Source organism: Callospermophilus lateralis, unplaced genomic scaffold (assembly GCF_048772815.1).
Source record: "Callospermophilus lateralis isolate mCalLat2 unplaced genomic scaffold, mCalLat2.hap1 Scaffold_86, whole genome shotgun sequence".
In the NCBI taxonomy this organism is placed as follows: Eukaryota; Metazoa; Chordata; class Mammalia; order Rodentia; family Sciuridae; genus Callospermophilus; species Callospermophilus lateralis.
Genome location: NW_027516693.1, coordinates 3,239,977 through 3,264,512, shown reverse-complemented (window position 1 = coordinate 3,264,512; position 24,536 = coordinate 3,239,977).

The window sequence follows — 24,536 nt, the reverse complement described above, 5'->3', positions numbered from 1 at the left end:
TGACAAGCACCCAGATTCAGTTTGCATACTGAGAAATTTTGGTTCATCTCAAAACTCCACTTTCAAAATTATTAATCATTCTCCCATGTTTTATTTCAAATGTATGCATCATTTATAATGTTTTTCTTCAAGAACTGAAGGGCATTTTTAAGAGATTTTAATTTATCATTCTGAGATTTTCACATGAAAAGAAAGCAGAATAAAATTAGGTGACATTAAAAAGAACGAATCTCTCCTAAATGAGGTTTTATGTGTCCCAATTAAGGATATTTAAAAACTCTAATGGGTCATCAATTGAGGGTTTATTTATTTATTAATTTGTTTGTTTGCTTATTTATTTATGATCAGACAATCTGGGGTTGTGGCTCAGTGATAGAGCACTCACCTAGCACATGCAAGGTCCTGGGTTCGATCCTCAGCACCACATAAAAATAAGTAAATAAAAAATAAATAAATAAATAAATAACCCACAGAAACATTCCAAATATTTCAGAAAACTGTTTTATTCTGGTGTGGCAGAAAAAAAAAGTGGAACTAACTTGAATTTTAATTACAGGCAATTTCAATCTCTCTCTCTCTCTCTCTCTCTCTCTCTCTCTCTGTACTGGGGATTGACCCCAGGGCCTCATGCTCAGAAGGCAAGCACTCTACAAGCTGAGCTATTTACTCAGCCCCATTTTTGTGGGTGGGAGACCAGGGATTGAAGTCAGGGGCACTCTACCACTGAGCCACATCCCTACCCCTATTTTGTATTTTACTTAGAGACAGGATTTCACTAAGTTGCTTAGTGCCTCACCATTGATGAGACTGGTTTTGAATTCATGATCCTTATGTATCAGTCTTATAAACAGCTGATATTACAGGCATGCACCACCATGCCTGGACAACTTCAATCTTTTTTTTTTTTTAAAGACAGTATGTGAGAGAGAGAGAGAGAGAGATAGGGAGAGAGAGAGAATTTTCTTTTAATATTTATTTTTCAGTTTTGGGCAGACACAACATCTTTGTTTGTATGTGGTGCTGAGGATCGAACCAGGGCTGCACGCATGCCAGGTGAGCCTGCATGCCAGGCGAGCCTGCCAGCGCTTGAGTGACATCCCCAGCCCCAACCAACTTCAATCTTAAGGGCTAAAGTACTCGCAAATTAGATCAAAGTCCATGTCAATATCTTGGTACTATATATATAAAGTTGTTGATAGACCTTATATTCCAGTTCCTCATATGTGCCAGACATAAGTGAGCTCCACTGAGCCCCAGCACCTAGAATTTTTTATGGGGGATATTGGAGATTGAACTCACGAACACTTGACTACTAAGACAAATCACCAGGATTTCTTTTTACTTTATTTAGAGACAGGATCTCACTGTGTTTCTTAGCACCTCGCTTCTGCTAATGCTGGCTTTGAAATTTTGATAATTCTTCCTCAGACTTTTTAGCAACTTGGATTACAGGCTTGCACTATAACACCCAGACCCTGGTACATTTTTAATACCTGTTTTATGTAGATTTTAACCAGTAGCCTTAACTTTTTTTCTAATATATATTTGATTTGAATCCATAACCCAGAAATCAGTGAAACAGAATCTATTTTTTATCTGCAACTCTGCTTTTGGTTATGTCAGTGTCCGAGTTAAGATTTCCCATTAAAGAATTTACTATGTCTTGTGTTCTCATTCTGACCTCCCATATGACCTAGTTCTGAGTTTTAGAATATCTGAAACAAGGTTCCCAGAGATTCCAAATTTTTTGGAGTATTTAGAAAACACCACTCTCTGAGTCTTGTCTTCTAGGGACCAGTTTGAATTTTAAGTGTGTAGCTTCTGAAGGGATGGATTAATTGGATTTTTTGCTGCTGGAAGGCATTTTCTGATATACTTTCTATCTAAAAGGTACTTTATTTGTTTCCTTTTATTAGATACTGTGAATAATGGTACAAGAAAAAATAGATATGTGGCAATATATTTAGCAAAAGGATTCCAAATTTTTTACATATATACACAAAGTTATTATTACTGGATTGTATGGCATTTTTTTACCAAGAAATATTATTTATAATTTTTTTTATTTATTTAAATACTGGAGATTAACCCCAGGGGACTTTACCAGTGTGCTACATACCCAGTCTCCAACACTTTTATTTATTTATTTATTTTTGAGGGAGGGTTTTACTGAGTTTGTTAGGACCTTGCCAAGTTCTTGAGTCTGGTCTTTAACTTAATAAATCCCTAGTTTTCTACCTCTTATTTTCCTAAGCCACTGAGAGTACAGGCATGTACGATTTTGCACTTCTACCCCAAATTATTACTAGTGGTTATATGGTATTTTTATTTTGGTCTTTTAAAGAACCTTAACACTTTTATAAAAATATATTTATTAAATTTATATTGTCACCAACATTTTTACATATCTGTGTACCCTTGAATCCCTATAAATTATTAGATATTTGCTTGGTTTTGTATGGTTTGGTGCTGGGCATTGAACCCAGAGGTGCATACCACTGAGATACATCCACATTCTTTTTTATGTTATATTTTGAGACAGGCTCTCATTAAGTTGATTGCAGCCTTGTTATGTTACTGAGGCTATCTTTGTACTAACAATTCTCCTGTGGCATTTTCCATAGCTTCTAGAATTTCAGGCATATGCCACCACACATGACAATTTTAGATTTTTATAATAGCCATTCCAACAGCACTGCATAGGCTGAATAAAATCTATTTGATTAATGCATTAAATCCCTGAGGCAAGTTTATGTGAAGTAGCCAGTGTAGGAGAGTTGTGTAAAGATTAGCAAGGATTGTGGAATGTGAAAGACATTATTATCTAAAGTACATATATGGGGCTGGGGATGTGGCTCAAGTGGTAGTGCACTTGCCTGGCATGCGTGTGGCTGGGGTTCTATCCTCAGCACCACATAAAAACAAAGATGTTGTGTCTGCCAAACACTAAAAAATAAAAATAATAAAATTCTCTCTCTCTCTCTCTCTCTCTCTCTCTCTCTCTCTCTCTCTCTCTCTCTCTCTTAAAAAATAAAGTACATAGATGAAGACAGGAATTGATGTGAACATACTTTATATACAAACAGAGGTATGAAAAGTTTTTTTTATATGTGTAATAAAAGTTGCGATGCATTTCACTGTCATGTATTTAAAAAATAAAACAACAAAAAAATCTTTATATGTATTGCTGAGAATCAAACTCAGTGCTTTACATTTTCTAGCAAAGTAGTCTACAACTGAGACACAACTCCAGCCCATGAACCCAGCTTTTTATAGTCTCTTTGTAGTAATCAGAAACAACTTTAAAAATTAAAATTGCATTTATATCACTTTTCCTAGTACAGTAATGTATTACTAACTAAACTTATTCTTAGTATTTTTAAAAATAATCTAATGGATGACTGTTATTTTTCCAGAGATTATTTTATCACTTCTTTAGGTCTTGGTGAAGGGTCTTTTTTTTTCAGAATATAGATTTCTTCTATTATGAAATGGGTCCATGCTAACTGTGTTGAAAATAGTGATTCTAAAACTCCACACAATCCACACATTTCCAAGACTATAGTGGAAAGGGAAAGACAATATTCACAAGCAAGAAACCATTCCCCATGGAAGCATAGTATCAGTGTCCAACCTGGAGTGTAATCCAGATCTTTCAGTGGTAAGGTTGTTTAAGAACCACAACCATAGGTTTTTGGGATCCTCTAAAGTACACTGAATGGCTTTAAATCACTTACTCTTCTTCAAAATAAAATTTCTGCTACCTAATTAAAAAATAAAGCACTATGAATGAGAAAGGTTAATGAGACTTAAGTTCTGTGGAAGTACTGAGGTTGACCTTTAATTATAGTTTATAAATAGTCAAATAAGAATGGCCTTAGTGTTGTCTCAACTTTTCCAACACATGATATGAAATACTTAGATGAACTGACATGAAATAATGAAAATGCATTTCAGGGAAGTGATATCACAGAAATTTTCAGGGTAGAATCTTGGAAATGTGGAAAAATATATTCATATACATATGCATTTCTATAGAAAAAAATAAGTGATAAGTATATGAGTATGAGGGTAAATTCAGTGTGCCTCATGCATTGCAGGTTGAAGGTAATGATAAAGTAGTAACTGAGGATATCCAGAACTCTGTAATCCTGGGAGACAATAATAGCAATTTAGAAAAAGAAAATATAGTTAAATCCCTTAGATTTACGTCTGTCCTCTGTTCCTCTTATGAATAAGATTCTGTCAAATGAGATTATGTGGGTATGGTTCTCTCTGAATTAATGTTTTCTTTTGTTTTTAGGATTTTGTCAGCTATGTCATGTAAAGCCCTGTCTTAAACTCACTTTGGGGGCTCTTTTACCTCCTGTTCTGGACTGCAGAGCAGAGTCTCACCTCACTCATTCTGTGCAATGAATTGACTTTTGTCAGTCATTGCAAACAATGGTTCGAAGAACAACCATATTGGAGCGTCTTTCCTATCCTATAATATGGTTGTCAGAACCTGTAGGTTAAAGGGTAGTTACTTGCTATGTTTGAAAAATCTTCCCTATAAAAAGGGCTTATCAATATATATATTTTTTTTGTTTTGGAAACCCCATAAACACAGAAGAGAAGCATTTATGGTCACAAACAAAGGAATGTCAGAAGCCATTAGATAAGAGAAAATAAAAATAAATAAAATCTTCTCTTAGAACTTTTAGAGGTAAAAAGTTTATTTCTGTTTTGTGTAATAAAACTAAAATTTCTTTTTGGCTGACAATATTTTGATGTTTTAAACTTGCTTGCAATCTCTACCTGTGTTTTGAATTCACCTATGCCTGGTTATCCCTTACCAGATAACAATCCTCTCTAAAAACCTTACATGTGCCTCATAAACTCTGGCTTCTTCTGACCAAATAACAATTCTCTATAAATCTCAGTGGAAAATTTTAAATTCTAATGTCTGGAGCTGAATTTATTTCATTTTAGGGTCTGCTGGCTGCTCCTTGTCAATCACATGTCATTTGGAAGCCAATGACAGAACCACAGGGGCCCACCACAGATGTTGGATCACACACCTGCACTCCATTGCTCCAGGCCCAGTTCCCTGCTGGATCCTACTCACTGGCATCTCTGTTCTTCACCATGGTCATGAATTCCACTCAGTCAAAAACGGCACTCGCTGGTTCAGTCATGATGAGCAACAGGAGATCTAAAGGTTCTCCAGGAAATTCTGGTCATGGGATTCTCAAAAACTTCAAGGTATTGGCCTAGCAATATTTCAAGAATGAAGAAGTTGGCACTGTGGGTTTTGATTCATTCAGGAGCCATTAAGTGTTGAGGAATCTCCTTTCAGTAAAAGCTCTGAAGATCCCATGCAGGCAAGGCTTTTCAAGGAGTGGCAAAAGGTCCCAGGAATCCAGGCCCATTGGGGTCTAAAATGTGAGGTTCATGTGAGTTTTGGCTCTCAACTATAGCTCAAAAGGCATTAACAGCAAAATAATGTAAACTCCTGGCTGAGATTCCCAGTGCTCTGGAGAAAGCCCCCCTTGGCCTAGATCTCAGTTTCCAAAGGCTCCTCAAATGCCTGGCCTTGTAAAATCCCAACACAATTCATGGCAATAGTTCTCTGAGATCAGTTCCAGAACTCAGACTCTAATGGCATCACACCAGAGTTCAACCTGAGCTAGACCCAGTCATCTTTTTCAGCCACCACACAAAAGACCACTATTCTAACAAAAACACTCCCACATGGCCCTCATCTTCTTCGATACAGACACTCATCATAACATTCTGGCTGGGGATTTCCATAGGGGGAGCAGTCTAAGATGGTGTGCAAAGTAAGCTCTCATGCCCATCATATGCCAAATGTCATGGTGGCCTGGACACCCTTCCTGAGAAACAGGATAGATAAAATAGTTCTGTAGTTAATACTACTCTGCTTCTCCAATTAGAGGCCTCCTGCCTGCCAGGGGTAGATTCTTTATGTGCACTGGACTCATGAAAAAACCCAAATACCTGTGTGCTAGTTACTGGAGGGCTTGCAACAACTCATTTGACCCAGAGGATCCCTGTTCTTACTTCATAGATGTCAGGAGCCTGACCAGAGGAAGGAAAGAGACTTCATCCAATATTACACTTCTTTTTCATCCTTTTAGATTTGGATGGACACATAGGATTTTTCTTGTGTTTCCTGGGGTGCTGAGAATGTAAATCACAGCCACACCCAGGGCCAAGAGTCTGATTCAGACACAGCTTTTACAAAGCACTTTACCTAAAAAGGCACAGATTAGGCGTCATCATTTCCATTTGAAACTGTTTTCTTGAGGATTCCCAAAGGAGTGCCCCAAGGCAAACACATTCCTGACATTCAGTGGAACAGAACAATAGGTAAGAAAGAAGCCTGGAGAAAAGCTTTTCTTTTAATTGAACACTGTGGCACTGATGGCTCCTAATCATGCAACGTGGGTTGCTATCTATCCAAGCAGGGATTCTCCAGAGAGATCCTTACCAGTCATGCTAATTTTTGAGTTTTTTGAGATGCTTGGCATTCCCTTCAGCAATGCAGTCCATGACCATATCACAGAGCTTGAAGGTGGTACACATCTTGGACACAAAGCCAGGAACCCCTTCAGAGAGTGGCCAAAATTCAGGAAGAATGCAGGAACCAAGGATCTTGGCAGGTGTTGCCCATCTGCAAGGCAAGCAGAAGTTCATTCAAAATTGGCCATGAGGATTCCAGCAAAGATTTCCATCAGACAGGACACATTCATGGCTGCATTCTTCTCTCTACTCTCTTTAACCACAAACCCAGTGGGGTCCACTGACATAAAAAGACTCACTAGTTAACAGTCCATTTCAAACCACCACCACCACCACCAACAACAACAAAAAAAAAAAAAAAAAAAAAAAACAACGATTTGCCTTCATGTTCTCAGAACAGGAGACAAAAATGACAAATTGAAACACACACCCACTAAGGCACACAAACCACCCCTGTATTTGGTCTGCATCTATCCACTCTGTCCTCTGACTGGTGGGTGAAAATATGTTCCCCAGCAGTGGCCTGTCCTGTCTCAGCACTGGTCTCCTTGGCCATCTCTTTGTAGCTGTCAGGAACCTGCAATGAGCCAACACTTCTATCTCAGGAAAGGCCCCTGTTCAGACTATTCAAGGCATTGGGCTATCCACACATCACTAGGTGCCATTGAAGAATGACTCTGGCCTTGGTACAGACAAACAAGTGAGCCCACTGGGACTGCAACTGCCTCTGGGTGCCTCGCCTCCTGGATCCCAAGTTCAGAGAGTTCCATCACCAAGGAATTGAGGTGAGGTCACTTCCTTCAGGGAAGTGAATGAGGTCACTGCCTTGGCAACCATTTTGTCCTAACAGTTGTTTCCAAGGGTCCCATGAGATGGAGGCTGCCCCACCTTCCTGGGACATTTTCACAAGACAGAAATGTCTATATACCCTTGGAGCCCGGGATCTCAATCCACACAGGCCTAATTCAGTCAATCTTCCCTGCAGTGAGAAGAGAGAGGCTGATTCTGCCACATCCCTTCATCCTGACTGGGTTGTTGGCCATGGAAGATTACTTTAGACCTCACAGGTCCTACCTAGCTGCCTACATTTGCTCCAGGGATTATTTCTGCATCTACCTTTGAGCTTCTCAGCAGCTGTAGGATTCCCTACATACCTGTATGGCAAGATCAACTCAGGACCTGCTGTTATTTGAAATTAGATTGAGGGAACAGAGTATGGTTAAGGGTCATATCATGTTCGATTTGGATTAGGAGTCATTCTGCTGAATGAATACAGGAATTGGGCAACTGGGATATTTATAAGAATGTAAGGTGAAATGTAAGTAGGAAAATAGAAAACTAGGTAAGATCTCAAGCACACAAAAGTGTTGGGCCGTTGGTTTGGATACATAGTTTTGAATTATGTTCTGCAGAGATGAATCCTCTAAATCCATAGACAATGGCATAAGATCATGTACCTGGGACTACTGAATGTAGAAGAGAACTTCCAGTGAAATAGAGATAGTAGGCAGGATTCCAGTGTCGGGTAAAGAAGAAGAGTGAGGTTAGGGTTTGAATTAGAGGCCCTTTTTGCCATCGAATGAATTTCTATTAGAGTGTAAATGGGAATGTCAGCACACATGAAGAGTGAGTCACAACAAGGCACTTGGGGAAATATCAATATGAATGTTAGTTGATCTGGCAAAGTACAAAATGAGTGATAAGATCAGGGATATTTTCAACAGGGGGGTGGTTGAATACACTATCCTAGGAAGAAAAATGTGTATGATCAACATAGGATTGAAATTTGAAAACAATAGGCAACGCAGATGTAGATGATTTTAGTAATCCATGCTCTCATTAAAATTAGTCTTTGGTAGAAGAATAAGATAAGTGTGAGTTTTGCAATTTGTGTCCAGAAGATAATGTGATGAAAGGATACATGGAGTAGGTGACATGCGTATTTCTTCCACCATTTCTGGGAGCATGTTTTGAAACAGTATCATTTAGAGTTTGGGGATAAAAATAGGTGTACCCTTGGTCTACGTATATAGAAATGATGCATGAGTAGACCATACGGTGAATAAAAAATATAAAAGGTTACTATTTTAAATAATGGATTGAATTGATATTTTAAAAAATACATGAAATCTGTTCTTCACATACAAACACTCAATCCAAGTAGTTATACATGTAGTGGTAATATTAGGGTTACTAATTATAACAAACTGTGTTTGAGTTTTGCTTCGAAAATGATGATGGAATTTAAAAGTAATGTGTTGTAAAAGAAATCTCTTGAAAAAGCAAGTAAAGCAACATGGAGAAATATATGGGTTCTGATACAGGGAGTGAATGAAAGTGAATCATATGCATATCAATTTGTAAATTGTGGATGAAATGATACATCCTATGATGTATATATACAGAATAAATAGGAATATAACAATTTTGATTGAAAATTTACTTCAAAATACACATTATGTTCCATATAAATATACTTTCATTGATGTTAAACTGGGTCACTTACTGTAGAAATATTAGGCTTAGTACTCAATATTCCCTGAAGTTCATTTTGAGTGTTCAGAAATGAATATGTATGTCAAGAAAATGAATATTTCTGAGAAATACCTTGTGAAAAGTTGATTATAAATCCACACAGAAAGACATGGAAGAATCAAGGTAGTATAAGTACCTTGTATAAGTACACATATTCATGTTTGCAAATCCAATCTATCTATCTATATCTATATATATATATAGATATAGATATATCTATATCTATCTATATCTATCTATATATATATATATATATATATATATATATATATATACACACACACACATATTTAATACATTAAAGTGTAATAGTACGTATGCCAATTGAAATTCATAAAGGGATATATATTCTTCACACATATACCCAAAATATTCGTTTTCCTATACATTTTTTCATGTATAAACTTGTTGAAGTATAAAGCTCACCACAGCTTGAATATTCAGTTACCTCAGTGTATTGGGGGGGGCAGTGATTTCTTCATGAAATTCGTATTTTCCAAAGTGAGAGTACTCTCAAGAATATACCTGTGATGGCAGTAGGATTATATATATGTACATAAAATTGTACATTGTGACCCAGGTGACAGAGACAGGGTGTCAGGAAGTTACATATTTGTTAATTTTGATAATTCATGGAGAAGTAAAATCAGAAAAATGTGTGACAGTTTTTATAATATGTATCTCTGATGAAGCAAAAGCCAAGTCCAAGTACACACCATGCCTCTTATCAAAGCCTCTACTTCTATTCTTTTAGGATTATTTTTATTGATGTTAGGATAAGTAGTAGAGTCTAGGAGGTAATGGGTTGGTGTCAGAGATTCAATATTTCAAATGGCAAAATGGAAAATGTGTCTAATATATATGCGAGCCTGTGGCACATAAAAGTCTTCCACTGTCATCCACCACAATGCCTTGACATTACTATCACCCCAAATAAGACACAATGAGAGGAGAAGAGGAAAAAAATCTGTGAATACATATCTGGAATTGGAAATTCTGAGCAGCTCACAAACCTGGGTGTGGCACAAGAGATCCCAAAAGTAGGGGACAGGGTAAACATTCCACAAACATGGGAGCTTTGCTGGCCTTATGACTTCTTGACTATCTGCCTCTAACATTTGTGCACTAGACATATAGCTTTGTGCTTTAGCTTCCTTTGTAGTGAGAACATCAAAGCTTGGTCTGAATCTATGTGAACAGGAGGACATGGGTTCATATTTTCCAATACGAACAGGAGGCAGCAGACCTGAATCTTCTCTTTGTATGTAACTGTGGCCATTGGGGTGTGAATGTCTCCCTGGCAGAATTGTGAAGCCTTTGGGTCACCCTCAAGTTTTAATGGCATTTCTTGCAGCTTCCCTGGAAAATTGGTGTTTGTTTTTGAAATACAAAAAGTCAACAGAGACACAGTGCTGGAGGCATCTCTGTCACGTGGGGTGAGTCAGGGTCTGAAGGAAAAAACACAAACTGGGCTGCTATCCCATATATCTTTCCCACTGGAGCATAGCAACTTGATACTGAGCATCACACCTAATTCTCTCCCCACAACAACATGCCTTTACATTTTAGGGTCTGCTGGCTGCACTTTGTCAGTCACATATCATTTGGAAGCCAATGACAGAACCACAGGGGCCCACCACAGATGTTGGATCACACACCTGTACTCCATTGCTCCAGGCCCAGTTCCCTGCTGGATCCTACTCACTGGCATCTCTGTTCTTCACCATGGTCCTGAATTCCACTCTGTCTAAAACGGCACTCGCTGGTTCAGTCATGATGAGCAACAGGAGATCTAAAGGTTCTCCAGGGAATTCTGGTCATGGAATTCTCAAAAACTTCAAGGTATTGGCCTAGCCATATTTCAAGATCTGTGTCTCTCTACACCATCTCTGGAGTATGTGGGTCTGGCTGGGTCCCACCACACTGTGTGTTTTGTGCTGAAGTTTCTTCTTTTGTCACTATATTTTAAACATTTTGCACATCTGAAAGTATTCTTGTTCATCATTCTTTACTAATGTGCATGGAATCCCTTCCAGAAAATATACTATAATTTATTTATTCAAACCTGCATTGGCCTCTTATACTGGCCATAGCCAGGTAGCTGGACTCTAGAGATGCAGCTCTCCTCTCATACACATACCCCAGCAAGTTCTCAGATCTAAGGATGGCCATTTCTGCAGAGGTTGTTTCAGCACCTCTCCTTGCCTACCCTCTTCACATAGCTTCCAGCCTTACCAGCTAAGTCTAATAGTCTTCCCTATCTCTGGGTAGAGTCCATATCCTTGCCCTGGTGTGGGAGGATAGAGACTGAAATTATGGTGGCACTGACCTGCCTTGTTTGATGGAAGTCTGGTGCCTTGTTCTGATGGAGGCTGCCCATGGCCCCTGATGACCCTCCTTAGGGTAGCCAGACCCAAGTAGTGGGGACAGGAGTCAGGGGGTATTGGTAGACCTTCCTAAGCAGCCTTGGGGAACTGCTGAGTGTACGGAAACCAGAGTTCCCAGGTCAGCCCAGTTGGGCCTGGCACACAGTGAGCCCCATTCAGTACTCTGATACATGGACCTGGGCTGATCTGGGACATAGGGGTGTTAAGAGCTGATTTATTCTCATTCATATAGCCTACCTCATTCCCAGGGGTGCTCTCTGGCCCTCCAGGCAATACCTCAGCACTCTTAACTGGCCCTCATGAATCACAGTCCATAGAATTGAAGCTCCACAGTTGGTAGATGTCAAACAAGGGTTTTAGGGTCAAATTTGGGGTTAGTTGGGTTAAATGGTACTGAAATTCTTTCTTTTCTTCTTGACTGCAGGTCTTTTCAGGGCTTTGGTTTTAGAGTGGGGTAGGTAATATTCTGAATCCCTATGTGCCAAACTTCAGGGCCTGGTGTGCCCAGGAACCCATTTGGGGACCTGGTGACTGGGGTGCTTTAGAGAAGTGGAGGGGGAACCCTCGGGCCCTCAGCAAGCAGAGGCCCTGAGATAAGTGGGAAATCCCACACAAATCTATACCCATGGGGTTCCTGATGGGTGGAGGGACCATGATGTTGCCTAGCAGTGAAAGGCAATGTACAAATTTAACCTTTGGATTTATGACTCCATTTCTTTGCAGCAAACATCATGGGAAATGTCAGGCCAAGGCTGAAGCTGGGTGAGGGGCCCATCCAGAAAGAGGGTGGGGTTAAGGAGGCTGGAGGACAAAGGGATTTAAGCCAGCATGAGACTTCAGGCACCTCACCACCTCCTGGGAGCACTCTCAGATTGCTCCTTGCTTGTTTAGATTCCCAGCACTGTGTCCTCAATTTGCCCCAGCCATTGTAACCTTGTTAATATGTTGCTTTCATTTGCCCTCCTGCCAGAGCCCAGATGGGGCTGGCTCAGGGACCTTCCAGAAGTTCCCCCCTCCCCAAAGATTGGGAAGCCTTAGGATCAGCTTGTGAATTATTGGCTGGCTTTTTGACCTTGGGTAGCACGGCCTTCCCTGGTAACTGGAGGCCTCATCTATAAACCACAGCTGTTGACCAGAGGTGGTGTTTCTAGCTCTGTGCCTTTATGAGTAGGAAACACTCCAAATCCTGGGATTGTTAGGTGTGGGGCTCTGGAAGAGATGGGTGGGGCTGGGTGCAGGGCCAGGATGAAGATTGGCTTGTAGCATCCCACAGTAGCCCCAGCACCTGGAGCAGAACCCACACTGTAGGTGCTCAGTAAAAATAGTGAGTGAACATCGAAGATAGAAAAGGTCTTAAGCTGACTGGGAATCCATGGCCACCAGAGTTACTTGCCCCCTATATCTCCCCCATGCCACATCCAGCTCAGCCTGTCTTGTCACTGGGCTCTGCACTGGTTCTCAAATCTGGAAGGTTGGTCAGTAAATGCTGACCAACTCCCTGCCATATGTGGGACCTATACAGCCAAGAAGAGGGTCTTCAACTCCCTGGGCTACTTCCTCCTTGCAGCTCCACATCACTCCTGTACACAGCTGCACTCCACTGGGCATCCAGGACCCCCAAATTCAGTCTATGTGATATCATATCCTTTGTATTGGACATCCAACCCCACAATCCTTGCCTGCCCACTCTACTTATCCCCAAAGACAGATTCATTGTACAAAGTCTGACCTTCTTCCCTTTTATTCCTCATGGCAGGCCTGCCTTATTAGATCACCCCTTCTACTCCCTGGCTCAAGACCACACCCTGTTTACTATCTTATTTTCCAATAAGATGGTATTTTCCTCCCCTCCTGCCTAAAACCCCCAAAGGCTACCTCTAAGTGAAGCTTTTTCTCCTTACTTTCAGGGCCTGGGCCTGAAGGTCTCATGTAAGAAGCTTTTCTTCCACCTTTGCTGGGGGAAGCTCCATGTGCTATTTTCTGTCACCCCATCTCCATGTCTCCCAAACAGTCTAACCCTGGCGTGAGAGTGCAGACAGCCATTTGTGGGTAAAACAAAATATAATTCAAATTAAATGAACATAATGATGGATGATGAGATATCTCATGTGTGTAATGCATCATGATAGAAATGTTAAAATGATGTCACAATTCTATAGTAATGTCTCACACTTTGCAATTGTTAGGGTAAAATGTACTTCTGACAATCAATTGTTGAATTTAATTTAAAATTGCAACATTTCTTCAATTTTTATTTGTATATCTTAACATGAGACTCTTGAAAATTATTTTGCAAATTTGACAATTTCCTCAGATGTAAATTGATTCAGTAATAGTAATATAAGTTTATTTGAAGATTAATTGATACAATGAATTTCTAATTATAATCTCTTACAAAGTGCTTGATATATAGTAAAGTGAAATAGAGATTAAATTATTTCTGCTTAATAAAATGCAATGAGCAATCCAATTCCCATTATTTCCTTTTCCTTAAAGATAAGTGTCAATTTTAACATCTAATTTTGTCAATGGCAAACCAGTATCTTTCAATATGCCCATTTAAAGAAAAATATTTTGATTTTCCATTTAGATTTTCTAAATCCGTAAATTTTTCTTTGCACTTATTTTTCTTTTTATTACATGTATTTACAATATAGAGAGCAGAAATACTATATATTACACTAAATATATCAGGCATTTCTTATTAATTTAATTTTTAAAAATATTTTAATGGAAAAAAATATGTGGCAACTTTAAATGGTGACCTTGAAAGTGAAATATTTTCCTGGTACTGTAAAGTGTTATTTGATCAGTTTTTTTTTTATTTTATGTTTTGTAGTATTTTAAACTGTGTATAATTTTTATTTCCAATATGATAATTAAATCATTGATTAAATATTATGTTATGGGTTATCTTTCTTTTTTATTATAAGCTTGAGTTTAGAAATTGTGATTCAAGTTAAATAATTCAACATAATCACAAATTTGTAGGATCAAAATTATGGCAACTCTATCAGGATTTCAAAATGCTTTTTAAAAGGAAAACAAAATTGCAATAATAAAAGTTACTTAATACTTAACTGTAATTCTTGTGAGTGTACTGGTAAAAGAAAGAAAATCATTCATCACTGTAGTTAAGCAGGACTTAGAGGTTAGAGTGCTTGTCCTCAATGGTGACAAAACAGCTTCACACTCTCCCTCCAGCCTGGCTAAGGCATCAGGTTTTCTTGAAGATGCAGCCAGGGTTACAGTGCTCTGTGTGCTGACACCATCTGAGTTCACCACAGAAGCAAAAGCATGTGATGTGAAGCCTCCTGGAGTTCCTGACAGTTTTCTCTCTCTTATACTACTGAATTAATTATGAGGAAATGGAGGTTTTTGAGAATCAATAATAGGGATGTGTTGACTATTGGATCCAGAGCTGTAATAGTGTTTGAAAGCTATCCCTTTGGATGCCCTTACTGAATGACCAAAGTTCAAAAAAGAATTAAATTAATTTTCAACTGTGATTTCCTTTAACTCAATCTCTAGAATCATGGCAGTTTTCCTTATTTTTAATAAGGAATTCAATCTAATTAGAATTACATATAAATCTAATCATTCAAGCATATTACCTAGAAGTTTTAAAACAATCATTTTATATTAAATAACAAGAGATGGGAATAAAGCTAGAGTAGGGCTACAGCCAATTTGTTATTCAGTAAAGACAAGCTTCTTCTTCATTCATATTTCTGCTCAAATTCCTTTCAAATACAGTACTAATCTTCAATGTCTGATTTCTGGTTGTGATCCTAACTCATGAATATTTGTGAAAGACTAAAATATATGTGTATGCATAAAATATGTATTCAGAGATACTACCACCATTCAGTGTTCTTGAAATGATTTACAAAATCTTTAGTCACGTTTTGAAAGCCTCATCTTTTACTAAGTACTTATCTTCACCAAGAGAGTACAGCACAATAATTTCTAAAAAATGAAGAGGAGTAGGACGGGTAGGAGAGGCAGGAGAGAGGACTTCTAAAAATTTTGGAACTAGATTCAAAAAAAAAATTGAAAAAGAGAAGAAATTTTTTGTTGAAATTTTGGATATTAATGTAAATAAAGTTTACTAATAGGGATTTAAAAAAATAAGCTTTTAAGCAAAAATGTAAAGAGGTACAAAAAGACATGTAAATTATGAAAATCAGTTTATTGAACAGATTATACATACTAATAGATTTATGATACATTTTTTCAATTAAGTTTTTGCTGGGTCAAATAATGGCCTTAATTAATATTTGAGGATCATGGCTGAAAAGGCCCTCTTTTAGCATAAGCATCCTAAATAAGTAAATGATATACAGTTCTGTTTATTCTATTATCAAGTAATGCAAACAATGGTATTTCTGATGGAAAAACAGTCACCTTTTCTTGTGTTGTAGTGCACAGTTGTTCCTCTGTATTCATGGGAGAGTGATTCTAAGCCCCACCCCAAACACACACACACTAAAATCTGCTGGGTTTCAAATCTATTATATACAGTAGTGTTATATGTTTATATTATTTATTGCATATCTTCCTGTATACTTTCAATCATTTTTACATATAATATCTCAACAAAATATATTTTTAATATTGTTTAGGAACAAGTGTCAAGAATAAATGTGTGTACATGTATAGTTAAGATTCCATTTATTTCCAGATGTCTTCAAATTCATAATTGATTGAATCTACTCCTACATATCCCACAGGTATTCAGGACTGACTGTACTTCAAACATCATATAGTATTCTAATTATGACATTAAATGTTATAAGTTTCTTTATAAATATAGTATTTAAATAACCCCAAATTACTATATCACACTTCATATTTTATTACATATAAAAAATCATATAAAAATTCATTTAATTGGCCAGATGACTAAAAAGAATGTTATTAGTACATGACTGACACTGCCAGATGCTTTGGATATGATGACACATTTTAAAGTTGATGTTAATGTCTGACACCCACAGTCAAAGCCTAGACAAAGAGTCCCTTAGTGAAGTTTTATTCTAATGTAGGAAACAGATATTAATTGTTAAAGACACAAATAACGGTCAAGTTATACTTATAATAAGACTCTTAAGAATGCTCAGTGTCAATTACAGAATAGAATAAACTATGTCAAGAGAATCAAAAAAAACTTATCAGAAAAATCACAATCAAATTAAGATTTTATTGATGAGGAAGAACTTTTGGAAAAGAGGGGCAGAAAAGACATTCCACTGAGAGGGAAAAGCAACAATAAAAGCCTCTGGAGAGGATGAATAAGGATAGGTGTCAGGGAATAAAGTCAGTATACCTCCAATCAAAAGCTGCCAGAAACTGTGGCATTGAGGAGGCTGAAGAATACATTAGGCATCCCAGTCAGGATGCATTGATCGAGTCCTTGAAGCAGGATGATTATATGATGAGAATGGAGTGTTCCTACAGGATAAGGGAAAATATTTGTGGTTTACATGGAATTCACATGAAACTAAAATTATACAATGTCAGGATTTACAGGATTGCTTGGACCTATGTAAAAAGCCACAAAACATGGTTTCTATTGGTGACTTTAGGTTCATTGGTACTAGTTTCTACATAGACTCTGTTATTCTCTGAGGGCACAACTCATATATTGTGCAATGTACATAGAGCTGGGAATTGGTTTCTATACTGGCATATAACACAAAGCTAATGAAATATATAAGAACTTGTGTTATATTCATATTAGAACTCTCAATGTTGCTGGGCTATTGGTGGAGAGCCACAGAAAATGAGATATATCAATGTCAAGATAAGCAGGGTAGTGTGACCCTATGTGGAGAGCCATATAACTGGCATTTTATGTTGGCAAGACTGCCAATGTTTCTGAATTGATTCAAAAGTTTTGTGATTCCATAAAATTTTTAATGCTGACCATAACTTTCTTCTATTTTACTCTTATTAAAGTTTACTAATTTATAATACCATAAACTCTTCCACATCTATGATTATACCATACATTTATTTCTTGCATTTCTCTTCCTGTGAGAATGCGTGTGTGCATGTGCCTGCCCACCTCTCACTTTCTCAGGCCTGGGAATTGAACCCAAGGTCTCACACATGCTGGGCAAGCCTGCTACCACTGAGTTACACATCCAACCTGGGGTTGTGACTCAGCTAGGTAAAGTGCTTGCTTCGCACATGTGAGCCACTGGCTCATTACCACATAAAGTAAATAACAAAATAAAGATATAAATTTTTTTTTGAAGTAGGGTCTACCTAAAATTCCCTGACCTTGAACTTGAACTTGCAATACTCCTTCCTCAGCCTCTTGATAACTGGGATTATAGAAATGCATCCCCATATATTGCCTGTGTCTAATTTAAAAAATAAAATAAAATAAATTTGCTTTAATTAGTTAAATTTGTCTAATTTTTAAACCAATTCTTTTACTTTCAAAAATTAAGGTGTGAAATTATACGAAAATAAACTACATACTCATTTATATTGATTTATATAGATAAGCACCCATACTTCGGTAAGAGCTCCCTGTAGTGAAAGTTGAGTTTTCTGCTTGTCTTGTCGGGTGGGTTCCTAGTAAGTGGCAGGTCTCTGAGCCAAGTTCCTTGATGGGAGACTCTGCCCACCGGTGTTGCAGCCGACCACAGACACTATTGCAGGGTTCCAGGCCTTTGAATTCAAACAATGCAACCTACTCCCAGTAGCCCACAATAATTCTCCAAGGGAGGGCGCTCAGCTAGGGGTTTATATACCTCTTGGGTCAACCCTATTGGTTCACATTTATGCTAATAAGGATTTGAAAAAAGTAGCAACCCTATTGGTCCAAATTTAGGAATTGCTCCTGCCACCAGCCCCTTGAGTAAGGGCAGAGCACTTGCGCTTGTCCTTTAGCAAGTCCACCAGTCCACTCGATCTCCAGAATATGGGAGGAGGAGGAGGAACTGCCACCGCCTCGACTTACCTCCGCCAGGAAGCTGCAGGAGCGCAAGAACTAATGGCGCCCCCAAAGAGCAGAAGACAAAGCCGCTGCTGCAGCTAGAGCTTTGAAGCCAGCTCGAGGTGTAGGAACCGCTGCAGTGCGGGAGCCAATGCTGCCGCCTGAGCATGGAAGCCGCTGCTCCTGCCGGACCACCAGAGTGGCTGGAGTGCAGGAACCCTTGACTTAGCTAAAGCGCAGGAGCCAAAGCCACCCCCAGATCATGGGAGGAGGAGCCACTGCTTCCGTTGCCGCCGCCGCCGCCGCTGCTGCTGCTGCCCCCTCCACACCAGAGCATGAAAGCATCGGGTTCATGGGAGCCTCTGGAGTGCAGGAGCCAACGCTACCGCCACCCAGGGAGAGCCGGAGCTGCTGGAGTACAGGAGCCAGTGACACTGCCATGAGAGCGTGGAATCTAACGCTACAGAGGTGATGGCGTCCAGAACTCAGGAGCCACCAACACTGCCAATAGAGCACTGGAGCTGCTGGCGTGTAGGAGCCAATGCTGTTGCAGCTGGGATGCAGGACCTGCAGCCACCAGAGCTCAGAGCCGCCAACTATGGGACCCAAGCCAAAGGAGGTAGGTGCTGGGAGCCTCACGGGGAGTGTGCAGGCACCTTGGGTTGGAGGATAGCGGCTTCTGGAGAGGTACTCTTTGGCGACAGGAGTTGCCACATTAGAGGTGGGCTCACCTAGGATGGGCATCTTCATCTGCAATGTAGGAAGTGTGTCCTGTTAGTTTGGGGTCTTGGGCTAAAGGTAAGGTTACCTCTGGTGTCTTTAAGCTGTGTGCATGGGCGGATGCAGCATGAGGATCCTTCAGAGGAGGACATTACCTTGAGGTGTCTGAGTGAGACCCCATTTTGTGGAGGTACAGGTATCAGTGAGGAGATCTTAAAGGAAAGACAAGATCCTGTGGATAGGCCTACAGTGGGGAAATGTCGATGTGGAAAGGGGATGCCTAAGGTGGTTCAGCCTTCAACAAAGGGGAGAGGTTCAGTTTGGGACCATAAAGACTTCCTTCCATACTCCAACATTCTTATTCCTGGGGGATATCTCTAGGAGCCAGGAGACCCCTCACTGAGGGTTCCAGGTCAGAGTGTGTGAACTGCTTCTTTGGTATGTAGGTTCTCCTCACACCTTGCTTCCTATGACAGGAAGATAACAGGTTTCTGTTGTCCCACTGCCTTTTTACTCTCCCTTGGGCCAGACTGGAGTTTATCCTGCCTCTGGATTCATAGCTAGCCACCTTCCAGGTCCCTGTAGAGGTTGGGAATGTTTATAGTTGTGGAAACTAAGGAGAGATTTTGCATGTCTGAACTGTGAGTGTGGGTAAACAAATATGGCTGTGTGTGCATGAGGACATGTGTCTGGAATATGCATATATGAGAATGAATGTCCATCTGTTTGGAGATGTCCAAATGTATACCTAGGTATTGTGTGTATGTGTATCTGTGTGCATGAACTGTTTTGTGAGTCTGTATTTGTGTGATGCATAAGTTTGTGGGAATGAGTAAGGCTATGATTGTGTGCTTGTGTGGTGGTGTGTGTATTACCCGTCCCTTGTTACACCCCGTCACTCAGCCTGGCACCTTGTTGCAGCTATGTTTGCATCTTGGGAGTTGGCAGCCCAAGAAAATGGGAATACAAAATAAAGGACACAAAATAGAGAAATGGAAAAAAAGGCATAGGGCAGAGTGTGGGGTAAAGGTGTGAACAGAAAGGGCCTGAGCATGCAGGGAAATCAGGGGCATAGGAAGTGGCTCTTCCCAGCCCTGAGTGCTTCCATTTGGGCAGGTGCTGCAGCCACTTCCCAGAGGCAGCATTTGACATGGGGCCACAGGTGCCTGTTGTTAGAGAACTCTGAGAGCTAGGAGTGTGCACCTAGGGGCAAGTTGGTACCATCCTGGATCCTGAGTTCTTCATTGGTTTGCAAAGGTGGTAGCAGCATTCCTGGGAAGATGGGCCATGAACAGAGGTGTGACTTGGAGCAGGGACTGTATAACCTAAGGACAGTGGCTACCTGAACACCACCAAGAGATGATGGACCACATGATCTCAGGATTTTGGAGCAGTATGGAGGACCAGTGTGCAAAGTCCACCTGGAGCTCAGGTGCCAGGTAAAGACTGCACTCACTGTCTGATGCTCAGTCAATTTAGTGGCAGTAGTGGATGACATGTTGCCTTGGTTTAGCTCCTTGCTAAAGGAGGAAAATATTTTTGTGTTAGTAGGAAATGTTTTTGCTAGAGGCATTAAAAGAAGGAACTGTGGAGAGAACAAAAGAGGTTGTTCTCTCAGTTTGGTGCTGGGGTCTGGCAGAAGAGGAACTTCTGTAAAATCCTAAAATATAATTCTCTGAACTAAGCCTCATGATTATTGACCTTTAGAGGTTTTACCTTATGTCTTCTAGAATCAAGATCTTCTTAGAGGCCACACAAACACTATCTTTCTCAATTCCTTTTGCTAGATTAAATTTGGAAAAATTTACTGAATGTATATAGATTAATCTTTGACATATACTTTAAATGAAAGATTGACACAATATGTAAAACTAACCCCCATTAGGACATTTTTACTAATTTTCAGAAAGCATATGACATGTAGACAGTAACTTCCATCTATTAAATTGTTCGTGAATGTGTTTAACCACTCACTCACAGGGCACATGCTGATTAAGGATCTGCATTCTAGTGTTGCTTCTCCCAGGAATTTATTGAACATATACTTTTTGGGTTCCAAAATAACCAGAGTTTGTGGTAGGTGGCAAATAGCAATACAACAGAAGACACATTTAACTAATATAATCTTTACATTGTATGTTTACTTACATGGGCAGGGGGCACAGGACCATACTTCTCACTCATGTTCAAAGCTCTACAACTAGGGTACATAAAACTCTGAATCTTTAAAAAGTAAGTCTAGCTATTTCAGAAATTTATATTAATGAGTAACATGGGATGCTAATTACATGTTGTCTGAATAGATTATCTACATTTTTTTTTCTTCAAGGAAAACTAGAGACCTTTTACTAAAGAAAAAATTTTGCTAGTCCCAAATTCAAACTATAACCAAATAATAGAAACTTTTCACTTATATAAAGAAGTATAGCATTCATCAAGATAACAAGTGAATATTTTTACATATGGGATTTATAATGACTTTTAAATTTGGAAGAAAAATGAAATTAAGTAACATTTTTTCTGGTAATTTTATCCATTTTTTCCACAAATACTTATTTAATACCTATGATGTGCCAAGCTTCACGCCAAGTAGCAAAAATAATAATCATGAACATACTAAAGTGTTGTCCTCAAAGAGACTAGATATAGTGAGAAAGCAAGGCTGAAATATAGTCACAGAGCAGTGTAATTCTCATAAAGGATATTTAACCCATTTTCTTGAGGAGAGGAGATAATAAAGTCTCAGAAACAAAAAAAGCATTTGAGGCAGGGGGTACAGTTAATGCAAAGTCTGGAGACAGAGTTCATGTATAATAAACACAACTAACAGCCTAGATTATATATGACAGATATTTGGATATGCTTGAAACTTCAAACACTATGTGATCTGTAAAGAAAGTTTTGTAAAATAGTTAAAAAATAAAGTTTGATTTTAAAAATGCTGAATCCTCATTAAAGCCGGAAATGCCATATGTTAATAAAAACTCCATCAAAAAAGGAAACTAATAGAAAAATGCTTAGTTCAGAAAATTATTACTTTCTATGCCTTCTGCAAAGATGGCTGTAATTTGTTGAGAGAAATAATAAATACTTAGTACATAATTTTAAAAGTTATAACCAGGAATGTTGTCATATCTAGATTGTACATCCTGCATTTTGGTTAATTTATTTTATATTGCAACAGTTACAAATATTAGTTCAATTGGAATGTGGGCAAACTTTCACAATGCCAGTGGCAGGGGGGTACCTAGGTATCTCTGTATTGCATGGGCACTTACAGCCCCAAACACAGGAGAATGGGACCATGGTACTGAAGTAGCATTGCTAGAGGTATTTTGTGAATTTTGAAATACAGTCCCAACCTAAAACTGCTACAGTCACTAAGTTATTAAGTTCGATTCTGACTTCCCACTTTGAGCATGTTCCATGTAATGATTTTATGAAGAAATGCTAATATATTACACTATGGCATTTCCTTTAAAAATAGCATGATTTCAGTGTTAAGATTTGGACTGAAGGGTTTATAATGGGCTCACTCAATGCCTGTACCTAGGAGAACAGAGTCCTTTAGTCCTTCAGATCTAAGTACTGGGACAGGCAGGCTACTTGTACATACGTTGGTGCACACAATGACACCAATGATGTAATTACATTTGAAATCTATGCATTAAAATAATTGCAGAAATAAAATATCTATTATCCTAATATAAAAGGTTAATATTGCATAATCAAACTTAGGCTATAAAAGTTAGTACTGGGGATAAATGTGTATTTTTAAACTTTTGGAAATATATAATATTGGCAGTTTCTCACAACTCACTCATTGTAGATATTTGCATGAATATTAGACCATTTTAAAGTAATAATGTGTTAACGTAATACTCAATATGATTTGGATTTATTAGCAAGTATTATGCCTAAGGAAGGAAGAAAGAAGAGATTAATCCCAGTTGTAAAAATTGATTGTCTGTATAAATTGACCCCTAAGGGGAATTTTCCAGATTGGTTTCCTTGTTACTTGACAAGATCCAGTCAAAATCACATTTGTCTCTTTGTCGTGTTACTTTAGCAGGGCAAGTTGAATGAAGGGAACAGGTGCCCATGCATGTGAATCACTGATAATGGCAAAACACTTATTAACTGTATCAGGGCACAGGAAGGCATGAGGGATTAGTGGGAGCAGGAGCACCAGGTTATTGATGAAGGTAATAACAAGGTTCTTGGGGCTGCGTGCACGGAGGCCATAAAGTTTACCAGACAAGCATATCAGGATGTGTAGATACATTGAGGGGGAGTGACAACATGAATAAATATGAAGCACAGCTTCACACCTGTAAGAGTTATTAAAAGTCCACTGCAGGAAGATGAACCATTTCAATATATTAAACACTCCAGGCTGCTAAGGGAGAGTCGCTGTCACCACCGAGGCCATTATTTGAGGAGTTTTTGTTGTTTCTGTTTTTAATTCTCTTTCTCCTTTTGGAAATTTGAATTTTTTTCACTCCAGCCACACCTGAATCTCATCTCTGTGCACAGGCTTGGAAAAGCAAAGAAACACAGCCTTTCTGCATGAGCTCAGTTAGCCTCTAATTTCTGCGACTTGCTGATCTACTTGTAAGTCAACAGGGAGCCTGCAGTTAGATGTGCTTACTGTATTTTAAATATTAATTTGCTTTTCCATTTGTTCTAGTCCTCTGTACCTAGCTTCACTGAGCTCAAAGACTTGCCATAGAATTGTATTGGGGGTACTGAGCCTTGAATGGCTCTGTGTGAAAGGAAGACACAGAAGCAGAAATCCAGGTTTAACAAATATAATATGAAGGCAGAATGTGCAATTTTAAATTACCCTGATGTCATTAATTTGGGAGCCACATAATCTGAGAAAAATAATTCTACATTTGCTGGAGTACAAAAAGCTCTAAATTGATATAGGCAACTCTCAATAATTTTGCTTCAGGGTTAAACCTCTTCCTTCTAAGGAAAGGTCACTGCATGATTCAATATTTTAAATCCTACTACAACATAATGACATTTTAGGGAGTGTTTGCAAATGTACACTAAGCTGCCATACTTAGAACAGTATTTTATTTTAGTATCTAAATCAGCCTTCTGCAGAGGGCTAAGTAATTATTTTATGTTAAATAACACCTAGATGCAGGCAACCAGCCACATAGAGGTAATCAGGAATCATTACCAAGGTGAAGAGAAAGGATGCCCACAGACCTCTCCAGGGACCACGTCTGCTGTCCTCAGATACTAGCACCACCTTGCAAAGGAAACCAACAACCCAACATACCTACACACCATGGCAGCTTGTCCAATTACAGGGCTGCTTGTAAGAGCTTATTCCTTCATGGGTTTTCATTACTTTATAAGCTGTTGTTTCTAAAATTGCCTGTCCCATGTTCCAGCACAAA